Here is a 13,074-nt window from a genome sequence, read left to right as displayed (position 1 = left end):
GTGTGTGTGTGTGTGTGTGAGTGTGAGCGTGCGTCTTGTTGGTTATGCGTGTCCAGTCTAAGGTCAAGCCATACATGATCTGCCATGCTCAATAGCATCACCAGCAAGCACTGCCACTACAGCCAACAAACAATACCCACCGTAACCCACCAGTCACGGCAAAGCAGCTTGAAAAAGTTCATACGCAGAAGATGTCTTTTTTTAATCTTCACTCTCAAACCTCATTAACGTAGATTGTCAGGTAGACGTAGCGCTGCGCTTTTTGATTGGAAAGTCCAGTCAGATATGCCCACTCTGTGAGATTGCTATTTAATTGCCATTGTGAGGCTGAGGCTATGAGGAACATCAGGACTCTACGGCTGGGTGACACTGTCACACCTGAAAAGGGGTTCACTCATCACAGAGTTAACAGAATTTGTTTTCCCCCTGTAGTAAATGTTATTAGTTCAGTAATCTGGCTGTTGGGGATGGGGGTGTTGGATCTGACTATGTCACATCTCTCTCTCTCTCTACTTAGGCTGAATGGCGGCCATAATGTTTCCATCATGATGTGAGAGAGACAGACAGACAGAGAGAGAAAGAGCGAGGGATAGTACCCCTCTTCCGCCTGTCAATTTCCCCTCTGTCCACCACGGCAGCTAAATTGCGGTTTAAAAGACAGGAACCGTGCTCGAGGGACGGGACAAAAGAGGAGCGTATAGCTGACCAGCGCTCAGGTGAAATTGAATTGGAAATCTTCCATCTCTCTTTAGCATAACAAAGCAGCCCTGGGTTTTAGACAAAGGGCCCTTTTTAATGTAGAAAATCAATCTCTCTAAAGGCCCAGCGTATTGTTCCCACTGCTGTACAGGTGTTCCTTTCCGCTGCTTAATCAAAATTGTCAAAACAAAGTTGGAAGTTATCTCTCTGTCACTGCCCGGGCACACGAAATGTGTGTGTTTGTGTGTGTGTGTCTAAGACACAGTCTAAGACTCTAAGGTAGGAAACAACATTGCAGCAGTAGCCCAACAGTCCATGCATCTACCTCGCCGAGGAAAGAACAGAAAACGTCAGGGAACACAAAAGCTGAGTGCAGACGCTCTCCTCCGCTAACAGCAGGCTTTATGGAGGCTGATGTGAGAGTGGTTCGTCTTTATGCCGGAGGCCTTGGATGGATACAACACCTACACAATGTTCAGACACATGGTTTTCACTCTGCTCCAGTACACTTCTTCCATCCTCTTGATAATCTTCCCTAAGTGAATCGGAGTGACAACTGAACTGAGTGACCATTCTAGTATAACTACGGATGTAGGATCTTAATTTGAGCCACTTTGCTACAGCGGGAAAATAATCCTGCAGCAACAGGAAATGTGAATTATTATGTGGATTATAATTAATGGCAATTTTTTTTGTAGGGGTTGATACATTTTTCATAAGGGCAAATCAAGTCTGACATCTTAAAGTGGAAATTACAAACTTTAGATGCCTGGATTTAGCGAGGGATAACTAAACACAGATTAAATACATTTTATCTGGAAGGATTTATTTGGTAAATCTTATTTCAGCTGGAGTTAACGTGGTATAGCTTGCAAGAAATTCAATATGTTTGGTAACTACCTTGTACCACATAGTGATCACCAAGAAAACAAAAAGTAATTACTAAATAATTGTTACGCAATTACCGTTTTATTTCATTTAACCTTTACATAACAAGAAAATCCCATTGAGATGAAGAGGAGCTTCCCTAGAATACAACACCCTGTTTTAAAACAGAGTCAGAGGAGAGAAAAAGCCATTCTAGATAGAAAGAAAATACATCAATATGAAAACAACATCCATCGTTCTCCCTTCCTCCCTGAGCCAGCCGTGTTGTGTTGGGGAGGAGAAGACTAGAAAACAACAAGGCTGCAGTCTGGAGGTTCCTTCCTTCCCACAGAAGGACCTGCACTTAAAGCTGTTTGTTTTGATAAGGTGAGTCTCCATTTATCTGTTCTCCCAGCCCGTGTATTACCATAATAATGATTTAAGCCAAGACTAATCCTTCCTGTTTTAATGAACATCTTCATTTTCCCAAGCTGCCTGCTGCCTGCGTGTGAGAGGAGACGTAGTCGCTCGGCCCCTGTTCGCCGCTGGTGTCAATCTTCCAAACCTGGCAACCTGGCCCCAGTGGAATTGTGTTGATGATACTGTGTTGCCTGATGGGTAATTTTCCCAAAACGCCCCTATCATTCACTCCCATTCAATAGCCGCCCAGTCCCGCTCTCACCCCTCTCTCTATTGCTTCACAAAGGCCCACAGAGATTTAATTTATACTTTCTTATGGCCATCTACCTCTCCATTGCCGTTGGATACAAAGAGGGTAATATTTAAGGGATTGATAATATTCATAGCCAGCGCTGTGGGAGGACAATGAGGTGTACTCTGAAAAGGGAATTGTTTGGCTCTCTTTAAGTCAATACAAGTCGCAACAATGTAGTGGGACTGGTATTCATGGACTTGCCTGCCGACGGGAGATTCACAGAATTCCAACTGCCCTCCGTCCCCCACAAACCCCCCGTCCCCCTCCCAAAATGGCCACCCAAGTTAGCTTTATAGGGAACCCCCCTGGGAGCAGTGTCCGCCCCACATACCCCCCCCACTTCCCTCTCTCTTTCTCCCACGAGACCTCACCCCACCACAGCAGTTCACGCTGACACCAGTCGATTAAAGAACAGTTAGCAGGGCCATTCAGACAGAGGACGGGTGACAAACAGCTTTTAGAAAAATGAGGGTGGGGGGGGGGGGTTTCTGCCATCAAAGTTGACATGCCCAATTAATGTATTTATTTATGCCATGTTTTATAAAAAAGGGCACTCGTAAAACTGTCATATTTACTCTCCCATGTCACTAAGAAAAGTATCCTAACCCTACATTACATGGATAAATGTTTTTGACCAGAGAGAGAATATAGCCTACTTAGCTAACTCTTTACTAGTCAATAGCACAGCAGGAAATGCACAACTTGGTTTAAAAAGTTTGTAATTTCCAATTTAACATTTCAGACTTGATTTGCCCACAAAATATTTTATTAACCCCTACAAAAACATCTATTAATTATAATGTATTTTCCTGCTGTGAGAAACTAGTCAAATTAAAATCCTACATCTGTATATGTAAAATGAATGTAAGCACTACAGGTATGAAGTGCTTTTCAATGGTGTTTTAAAAACACCTGGAATGAACATGATAATACTGGGTGACAGTGTTGTGGTTCTATAGAATGTTCAGAGACCCTGCGGTGAGTGACATTTCTCTAAAACAACATTTAAGCTAAAAGGTTTGGTGAGGAGTCCTGTGGACCAGAGAGGTTACAGAGTACAGCTCTCTACTAATGCAGACCCCCCACAAAGTACAGCTCAGCTAATATTGCACTTCTGTCAATCTGCCAGAAAAACATTATACACTTGTTCAAGTCCCCTTAAGTTATGAAAAAAAATGTTGTTAATATTTTTCTGTATTCAGTTTCAGAAGTGTTGCTATGAAAATGTTGCAAATGGATGCAGAATAACACACACACACACCACACACACACACACACACACACACACACACACACACACACACACACACACACACACACACACACACACACACACACACACACACACACACACACACACACACACACACACACACACACACACACACACACACAATATGCATGCATGGATGTATATCCCAATACATCTGTATGTGACATATCACTGTGTGCAGGGAGATCATCTCTTCTTCCCAACTTAAAACCCAAACCCTTCAACATCTTAGGCCTTTGATGACTACGATGGTGAGGAGATTTGTAATTGGGGTGACTAGAACATTCTGGGGGATTTTCAGGGTTTTAGTTATATGTTCGCTCCGGAGTGATCCAAAATCCCCTTGGCAAGAGCCACTGGAGGGATAAATATACCCAGGCAGTATGGAGGGAGCTGTTAAACTGAGCTGTTAGACTCTGAGCTGCTAGACTCTGAGCTGCTAGACTCTGAGCTGCTAGACTCTGAGCTGCTAGACTCTGAGCTGCTAGACTCTGGGCTGTTAGACTCTGGGCTGTTAGACTCTGGGCTGTTAGACTCTGGGCTGTTAGACTCTGGGCTGTTAGACTCTGGGCTGTTAGACTCTGGGCTGTTAGACTGTTCGGCTCTGTTAGGCTCTGAGCTGTTAGGCTCTGTTGGACTCTGAGCTGTTGGACTCTGAGCTGTTGGACTCTGAGCTGTTGGACTCTGAGCTGTTGGACTCTGAGCTGTTAGACTCTGTTAGGCTTTGTTAGGCTCTGAGCTGTTAGGCTCTGTTAGGCTTTGAGATGTTAGACTCTGAGCTGCTAGACTCTGAGCTGCTAGACTCTGAGCTGCTAGACTCTGAGTGTCAGGCGGTGGGTGTAGCTGGTGCATGAAGTCAGGCTCAGGAGAGCAGAGATGAGTGAACAAGCACTTTACTACAGAAAATAGCACAAAGTAACAAAACCAATGTGCGAACAGTAATGGTTGCCATACAACATGGGTGAACACAGCACCCGGAACAAACCAGCCGGAAACGTACCGACCCTAACAGTAAACAAACACACACAAAGACATGGAAACAGAGGGTTAATTTTTTAGGATAGGGGGCAGCATTCGGAATTTTGGATGAAAGCATGCTCAAAGTAAACTGCCTGCTACTCAGGCCCAGAAGCTAGGATATGCATATAATTGGTAGATTCGGATAGGAAACACTAAAGTTTCTAAAACCGTTAAAATGATGTCTGTGAGTATAACATAACTTATTTGGCAGGTGAAACCCTGAGGACAAACATCCAGGATTTTTTGTTGTTGTTGAGTTGACAGTGTTTTCAATGGCGTTTCTATGTGGCTCTAGATTTCTAAGGCACTTGCTTGCAATTCCTATCGCTTCCACTGGATGTCAACAGTCTTTAGAAATTGGTTGATGTTTTTCTTTTGAGTAATAAAGAAGTATGGCTGTTCAGAACGAGGGTCGAGTCTAGTGTACTGTTGTGGTTGGGGCGCGCGACCTGAAAGCTCGCTCCACTTTGTTTTCGTCCGGTATTGAACACAGTTTATCCCGTCTTAAATTTTATTGATTATTTACGTAAAAAAAATACCTAAAGTTGTATTAGGAAAGTTGTTTGAAATGTTTGGATCAAGATTACAGGTAACTTATTAGATATTTTGTAGTCATGTTGCGCGAGTTGGAACCAGTGTTTTTCTGACTCAAACGCGCCTGTCACGTCCTGACCATGGAATGCTCTTATTTTCTATGGTAGAGTAGGTCAGGGTGTGACTGGGGGGTTTTATCTAGTTTCTTTTTTCTATGTTGTGTTCTAGTTTCTTTTTTCTATGTTAGGGTTTTTGTATGATTCCCAATTAGAGGCAGCTGGTCATCGTTGTCTCTAATTGGGGATCATATTTAAGTAGTTGTTTTTCCCACTTGTGTTTGTGGGAGATTATTTTTGAGTTAGTGCATGTTGCACCTCTGTCGTCACGGTTTGTGTTTTGTTTATAGTTTATTGTATGTCTTGCAAAGTTTCACATTCAAATAAAAGATGTGGAACGATACTCACGCTGCGCCTTGGTCCGGTCCTACATGCAATCGTGACAGAATCTCCCACCACCAAAGGACCAAGCAGTGTGCCCAGGAGGAGCAGGGATCCTGGGCCCGGAAGAAAAGGGAGTGGAGGACATCCTGGACCTGGGAGGAGGTAATGGCAGGGGACAAGACCCTGCCATGGAAGCAGGCGGAAACAGCGAGAGAGGAACAGCGACGATACAATGAATTAGCACGGCAACGACGGAAGCACGAGAGGCAGCTCACCCCCAAAATTTGGGGGTGCACACGAGGAGATTGGCAGAGTCAGGGTTTAGACCTGAGCCAACTCCCTGTGCTTACCGTGGGGAGCGTGTGATCAGTCAGGCACCGTGTTATGCGGTGATGCGCACTGTATCCCCAGTGCGCATTCACAGCCCGGTGCGCTCGTTGCCGGCTCCCCGCATTTGCCGGGCTAAAGTGAGCATTCAGCCAGGATGGGTTGTGCCGGCTCAGTGCTCCTGGTCTCCGGTGCGTCTCCTCGGTTCAGGATATCCTGCACCGGCTCTACGCACTGTGTCGCCAGTGTGCCTTCACAGCCCAGTGCGTCCTGTGCCTGCGCCCCGCACTTGCCGGGCTAAAGTGAACATTCAGCCAGGAAGGGCTGTGCCAGCTCTACGCTCCAGACCTCCAGTGCGCCTCCACGGTCCAGTATATCCTGCACCGGTTCTACACACCAGGTCTCCAGTGCCCCTCCACAGCCCAGTACGTCCTGTGCCTCCTCCTCGCACTCTCCCTGGAGTGCGTGTCCTCAGTCAGGTACGTCCTGTGCCTCCTCCTCGCACTCTCCCTGAAGTGCATGTCCTTAGTCAGGTACGTCCTGTGCCTGCTCTCCACACTCGCCCTGAGGTGCGTGTTACCAGTCTGGCGCCACCTGTGCCTGCACCACGCATCAGGCCTCCAGTGCGCCTTCCCGTTCCAGAGCTTCCGGCGACAGTTCCCAGTCCAGAGCTTCCAGCGACGGTCCACAGTCCGGAACCTCCAGCGACGGTCCACAGTCCGGAACCTCCAACGGCGGTCCACAGTCCGGAACTTCCAACGACGGTCCACAGTCCGGAACCTCCAACGACGGTCCACAGTCCGGAACCTCCAACGACGGTCCACAGTCCGGAACCTCCAACGACGGTCCACTGTCCGGAACCTCCAACGACGGTCCACAGTCCGGAACCTCCAACAACGGTTCACAGTCCGGAACCTCCAACGACGGTCCACAGTCCGGAGCCTCCAGCGACGGCCGGCGGCCCGCAGCCTCCAGCGACGGCCGGCGGCCCGGAGCCTCCAGCGACGGCCGGCGGCCCGGAGCCTCCAGCGACGGCCGGCGGCCCGGAGCCTCCAGCAATGGTCGGCGGTCCAGAGCCTCCACCGATGCTGGCGGATTTGCAGGATGAGAGGGTTCTTCGTCCTGCACCAGAGCCGCCACCAACACCAGACACCCCCCAACCCTCCCTTTTGATTTCAGGTTTTGCGGCCGGAGTCCGCACCTTTGGGGGGGGGTACTGTCACGTCCTGACCATGGAGTGCTCTTATTTTCTATGGTAGAGTAGGTCAGGGCGTGACTGGGGTTTTTTATGTAGTTTATTTTTTCTATGTTGTGTTCTAGTTTCTTTTTTGTATGTTGGGGTTTTTGTATGATTCCCAATTAGAGGCAGCTGGTCATCGTTGTCTCTAATTGGGGATCATATTTAAGTAGTTGTTTTTCCCACTTGTGTTTGTGGGAGATTATTTTTGAGTTAGTGCATGTTGCACCTCTGTCGTCACGGTTTGTGTTTTCTTTATAGTTTATTGTTTGTCTTGCAAAGTTTCACATTCAAATAAAAGATGTGGAACGATATTCACGCTGCGCCTTGGTCCGTTCCTACACACAATCGTGACAGCGCCAAATAAATTGACATTTTGGAGATATAATGACGGAATTTATCGAACAAAAAGGACCATTTATGATGTTTATGGGACATATTGGAGTGCCAACAGAAGAAGATCTTCAAAGGTAAGACATGAATTATATCGTTATTTCTGAGTTTTGTGTCGCACCTGGCGGGTTTAATTATGATTGTCATGTGTTTGTTTGATGGGGTGCTGTCCTCAGATAATAGCATGGTTTGCTTTCGCCATAAAGCCTTTTTCAAATCTAACATGGTGGCTAGATTAACAAGAAGTTAAGCTTTAATTTGGTGTATTGCACTTCTGAATGTATGAAAGTTAAATATTTCGAATAATTTTTGGGGAATTTCGCGCTCTGCCATTTCCCCGGATGTTGTCGAAACGTTCCGCAAGCGGAACCCCTAGCCATAAAAGGTTAAATACATGACCAGTAATTGGGAAATTAAAACCAGGTGTGTGGGAAACATAGACAAAACCAATGGAAAATGAAAAGTGGATCGGCGATGGCTAGAAGACCGGCGACGTCGACTGCCGCGCGCCGCCCGAACAAGGAGAGGAACCGACTTCGGCGGAAGTCATGACAGTACCCCCCCCTTGACGCGCAGCTCCAGCAGCGCGCCGACGCTGGCATCGGGGATGACCCGGAGGGCGAGGCGCAGGGCAATCTGGACGGAGACGGTGGAACTCCCACAGCATTGAAGGGTCCAACACGTCCTCCACCGGAACCCAGCATCTCTCCTCTGGACCGTACCCCTCCCACTCCACGAGGTACTGAAGGCCCCTTGCCCGACGCCTTGAGTCCAGTATAGATCGAACTGAATACGCTGGGGCCCCCTCGAGAGGGCCCCCTCCAGAGGGGGCGGAGGAATCTCTCGCACCTCAGACTCCTGGAGCGGACCAGCCACCACCGGCCTGAGGAGAGACACATGGAACGAGGGGTTAATATGGTAATCGGGGGAAGCTGTAACCTGTAACATACCTCGTTCAGTCTCCTCAGGACTTTAAATGACCCCACAAACCGCGGACCCAGCTTCCGGCAGGGCAGGCGGAGGGGCAGGTTTCGGGTTGAGAGCCAGACCCGGTCCCCCCGGTGCGAACACCGGAGCCTCACTGCGGTGACGGTCTGCGCTGGATTTCTGGCTCAGCACGGCCCGCTGAAGGTGAACATGAGCGGCGTCCCATGTCTCCTCCGCGCGCCTGAACCAGTTGTCCACCACAGGAGCCTCGATCTGGCTCTGATGCCAATGCGCCAGAACCGGCTGGTACCCTAGTACGCACTGGAAGGGGGAGAGGTTACTGGAGGAGTGGCGAAGCGAGTTCTGGGCCATCTCTGCCCAGGACACGAACGCCGCCCACTCCCTCGGCAGGTCCTGGCAATAAGACCTCAGAAAACCCGAGGTAAGGCTGACCGAGACCCCAGACGTTCCATGAACGCCCTCCAGACCCCCGACGTGAACTGGGGGCCCCGATCAGAGACTATATCCTCAGGCACCCCGTAGTGCCGGAAGATGTGTGTAAACAGAGCCTCCGCAGTCTGTAGGGCTGTAGGGAGACCGAGCAAAGGGAGGAGACGACAGGACTTAGAAAAACGATCCACAACGACCAGGATCGTGGTGTTACCCTGTAAGGGAGGAAGATCGGTCAGGAAATCTTCCGACAGGTGCGACCACGGCCGTTGTGGAACGGGTAAGGGTTGTAACTTCCCTCTGGGCAGGTGCCTAGGAGCCTTGCACTGGGCGCACACCGAGCAGGAGGAAACATAAACCCTCACGTCCTTAGCCAAAGTGGGCCACCAGTACTTCCCACTAAGACAGCGCACAGTCTGACCGATACCAGGATGACCAGAGGAGGGTGATGTGTGGGCCCAATAGATCAGCCGGTTGCGGACAGCAGACGGAACGTACAGACGCCCAGCTGGACACTGGAGGGGAGCGGGCTCTGTACGTAACACCTGCTCAATGTCCGCGTCCAGCTCCCACACGACCGGCGCTACCAGGCAGGAGGTCGGGAGTATTGGAGTCTGATCCATGGGCCGCTCCTCTGTGTCATACAGCAGGGACAGTGCGTCTGCCTTTACATTTTGGGAACCTGGTTTGTAGGACAGAGTAAACAGAAAACAGGTAAAGAACATGGCCCACCTTACCTGATGAGGATTCAGTCTCCTTGCTGCCCGGATGTACTACAGGTTGCGGTGGTCAGTCCAGATGAGGAAAGGGTGTTTAGCCCCCTCAAGCCAATATCTCCACACCTTCGAGGCTTTAACCACAGCCAACAGCTCCCGGTCCCCCACATCATAGTTCCACTCTGCCGGGCTGAGCTTCTTCGAGAAGAAAGCACAGGGGCGGAGCTTCGGTGGCGTGCCCAAGCGTTGAGAGAGCACGGCTCCTATTCCAGCCTTGGATGGGTCCACCTCCACTATGAACGCCAAAGAGGGATCCGGATGGGCCAGCACGGGAGCCGAGGTAAACAGAGCCCTTAGGTGCCCAAAATCTCTGTCCACCTCAGCCGAGCACTGCAAACGTACAGGACCCCCCTTCAGCAGTGAGGTAATGGGAGCAGCCACCTGGCCAAACCCCCGGATAAATCTCCGGTAGTAATTGGCAATCCCTAAAAACCATTAAACCTCCTTTACCGTGGTGGGATTCGGCCAATTACGCACGGCTGAAATGCGGTCACTCTCCATCTCCACCCCTGATGTGGAAATGCGATACCCAAGGAAGGAGACAACCTGCTGAAAGAACAGGCATTTCTCAGCCTTGACGTACAGGTCATGCTCCAACAGTTGTCCAAGTATCCTGCGCACCAGGGACACATGCTCGGCGCGTGTAGCGGAGTATATCAGAATGTCATCAATATACACCACTACACCCTGCCCGTGCAGGTCCCTGAAAATATCGTCTACAAAGGATTGGAAGACTGATGGAGCATTCATCAACCCATACGGCATGACGAGGTACTCATAATGCTCTGAGGTGATACTAAACGCCGTTTCCCTCCCGGATAAGCACCAGGTTGTACACGCTCCTGAAATCCAGTTTAGTGAAGAAGCGCGCCCTGTGCATTGACTCAATCGCCGTGGCGATGAGAGGTAGCGGGTAACTGTACCTCACCGTGATTTGATTGAGACCTCGATAGTCAATACATGGGCGCAGACCTCCCTCCTTCTTCTTCACAAAAAAGAAACTCGAGGAGGCGGGTGAAGAGGAGGACCGAATGTACCCCTGACGCAGAGATTCAGAGACATATGTCTCCATAGCCTCCGTCTCCGCTTGCGACAGGGGATACACGTGACTCCTGGGAAGTGCAGCGTCCACCAGGAGATTTATCGCACAATCCCCCCGTCGATTGGGTGGTAATTGAGCTGCCTTCTTTTTGGAGAAGGCGAGAGCCAAATCGGCATATTCGGGGGGAATGCGCACGGTGGAGACCTGGTCTGGACTTTCCACCGTAGTAGCACCAATGGAAACCCCTAAACACCTCCCCGAGCACTCTCGTGACCACCCCGTGAGAGCCCTCCGTTGCCACGAAACAGTGGGATCATGACAGACTAACCAGGGTAGGCCTAGCACCACGGGAAACGCAGGAGAATCAATAAGGAAGAGACTTATTCTCTCCTTATGACCCTCCTGCGTCACCATGCCCAGGGGCGCGGTGACCTCCCTAATCAACCCAGACCCTAATGGTCGACTGTCTAGGGCGTTAACTGGGAATGGCATATCCACTGGAACAATGGGGATCCCTAATCTATGGGCAAATGATCTGTCAATGAAATTCCCAGCTGCGCCTGAATCGACGAGCGCCTTGTGCTGGGAATGCGGGGAAAACTCAGGAAAAGTAACGTTCAAACATGTGGGCAACAGAGAGCTCTGAGTGAGCATGGTGCCGGCTCACCTGGGGTGACGCGAGAGCGCCCTGCCTGCTGCCTCGACTCCTAGAGGAACCTCCCCAGCACCGACCAGCAGTGTGCCCTCTGCAGCCACAGATGGTGCATGAAGCGGAAATTCCTCCGTTCTCCCTAAGCGCAGCACCTCCCAGCTCCATGGGAGTCGGAGCGGTGGTGCTGGGGGATGGAACCGACAGACCCTGATCTGGACGTCCGCGGGTAGCCAGCAGGTTATCTGTTAGGCTCTAAGCTGTTAGACTCAGTTAGGCTTCGAGATGTTAGACTCTGAGCTGTGAGACTCTGAGCTGTGAGACTCTGAGCTGTGAGACTCTGAGCTGTGAGACTCTGAGCTGTGAGACTCTGAGCTGTGAGACTCTGAGCTGTGAGACTCTGAGCTGTTAGACTCTGAGCTGTTAGGCTCTGAGCTGTTAGGCTCTGAGCTGTTAGGCTCTGAGCTGTTAGGCTCTGTTAGGCTTTGAGATGTTAAACTCTGAGCTGCTAAAATCTGAGCTGTTAGAGTCTGAGCTGTGAGACTCTGAGCTGTTCGAATCCGACCTGTTCGACTCCGACCTGTTCGACTCTGTTTGGCTCTGAGCTGTTAGTCTCTGTTAGGCTTTTAGCAGTAAGGCTCTGTTATGCTTTGAGCTGTTAGGCTCTGAGCTGGTAGACTGAGCTGTTAGACTCTGAGCTGTTAGATTCTGAGCTGTTAGATTCTGAGCTGTTAGACTCTGTTAGGCTCTGAGCTGTTAGTCTCTGTTAGGCTCTGAGCTGTTAGTCTCTGTTAGGCTCTGAGCTGTTAGGCTCTGTTAGGCTCTGAGCTGTTAGACTCTGAGCTGTTAGACTCTGAGCTGTTAGACTCTGAGCTGTTAGACTCTGAGCTGTTAGACTCTGAGCTGTTAGACTCTGAGCTGTTAGACTCTTTTAGGCTCTGAGCTGTTAGTCTCTATTAGACTCTGAGCTGTTAACCTCTTAGACTTTGAGATGTTAGACTCTGAGCTGTTAGACTCTAAGCTGTTAGACTCTGAGCAGTTAGACTCTGAGCAGTTAGACTCTGAGCAGTTAGACTCTGAGCAGTTAGACTCTGAGCAGTTAGACTCTGAGCAGTTAGACTCTGAGCAGTTAGACTCTGTTAAGCTCTGAGCTGTTAGGCTCTGTTTGGCTTTGAGATGTTACATTCTGAGCTGTTAGACTCTGAGCTGTTAGGCTCTGAGATGCCAGACTCTGAGTTGTTAGGCTCTGTTAGGCTTTGAGATGTTAAAATCTGAGCTGTTAAACTCCGAGCTGTTAGTCTCTGTAGGCTCCGAGCTGTTTGTCTCTGTTAGGCTCTGAGCTGTTAGGGTCTGTTAAACTCTGAGCTGTTAGGCTCCGAGCTGTTAGTCTCTGTTAGGCTCTGAGCTGTTAGACTCTGTTAGGGTCTGAGCTGTTAGACTCTGTTAGGGTCTGAGCTGGTAGTCTCTGTTAGGCTCTGAGCTGTTAGGCTCTGGGATGTTAGACTCTGAGCTGTTTGTCTCTGTTAGACTCTGAGCTGTTAGGCTCTGAGCTGCTAAAATCTGAGCTGTTAGAGTCTGAGCTGTGAGACTCTGAGCTGTTCGACTCCGACCTGTTCGACTCCGACCTGTTCGACTCTGTTTGGCTCTGAGCTGTTAGTCTCTGTTAGGCTTTTAGCAGTAAGGCTCTGTTATGCTTTGAGCTGTTAGGCTCTGAGCTGGTAGACT

General features: G+C 49.7%; 1 pseudogene; it reads left to right on the top strand.

The window, feature by feature from the left end:
- Positions 1 to 12,499, top strand: part of LOC145861051 (uncharacterized) — a 65,163-nt pseudogene extending 52,664 nt beyond the window's left edge.
- The last annotated feature ends 575 nt before the right edge of the window (positions 12,500 to 13,074 follow it).

This window comes from Salmo salar, chromosome 16, assembly GCF_965601325.2.
Source record: "Salmo salar chromosome 16, fSalSal1, whole genome shotgun sequence".
NCBI classification, from domain to species: Eukaryota; Metazoa; Chordata; class Actinopteri; order Salmoniformes; family Salmonidae; genus Salmo; species Salmo salar.
This window is presented reverse-complemented; position numbering and strand designations above follow the sequence as displayed.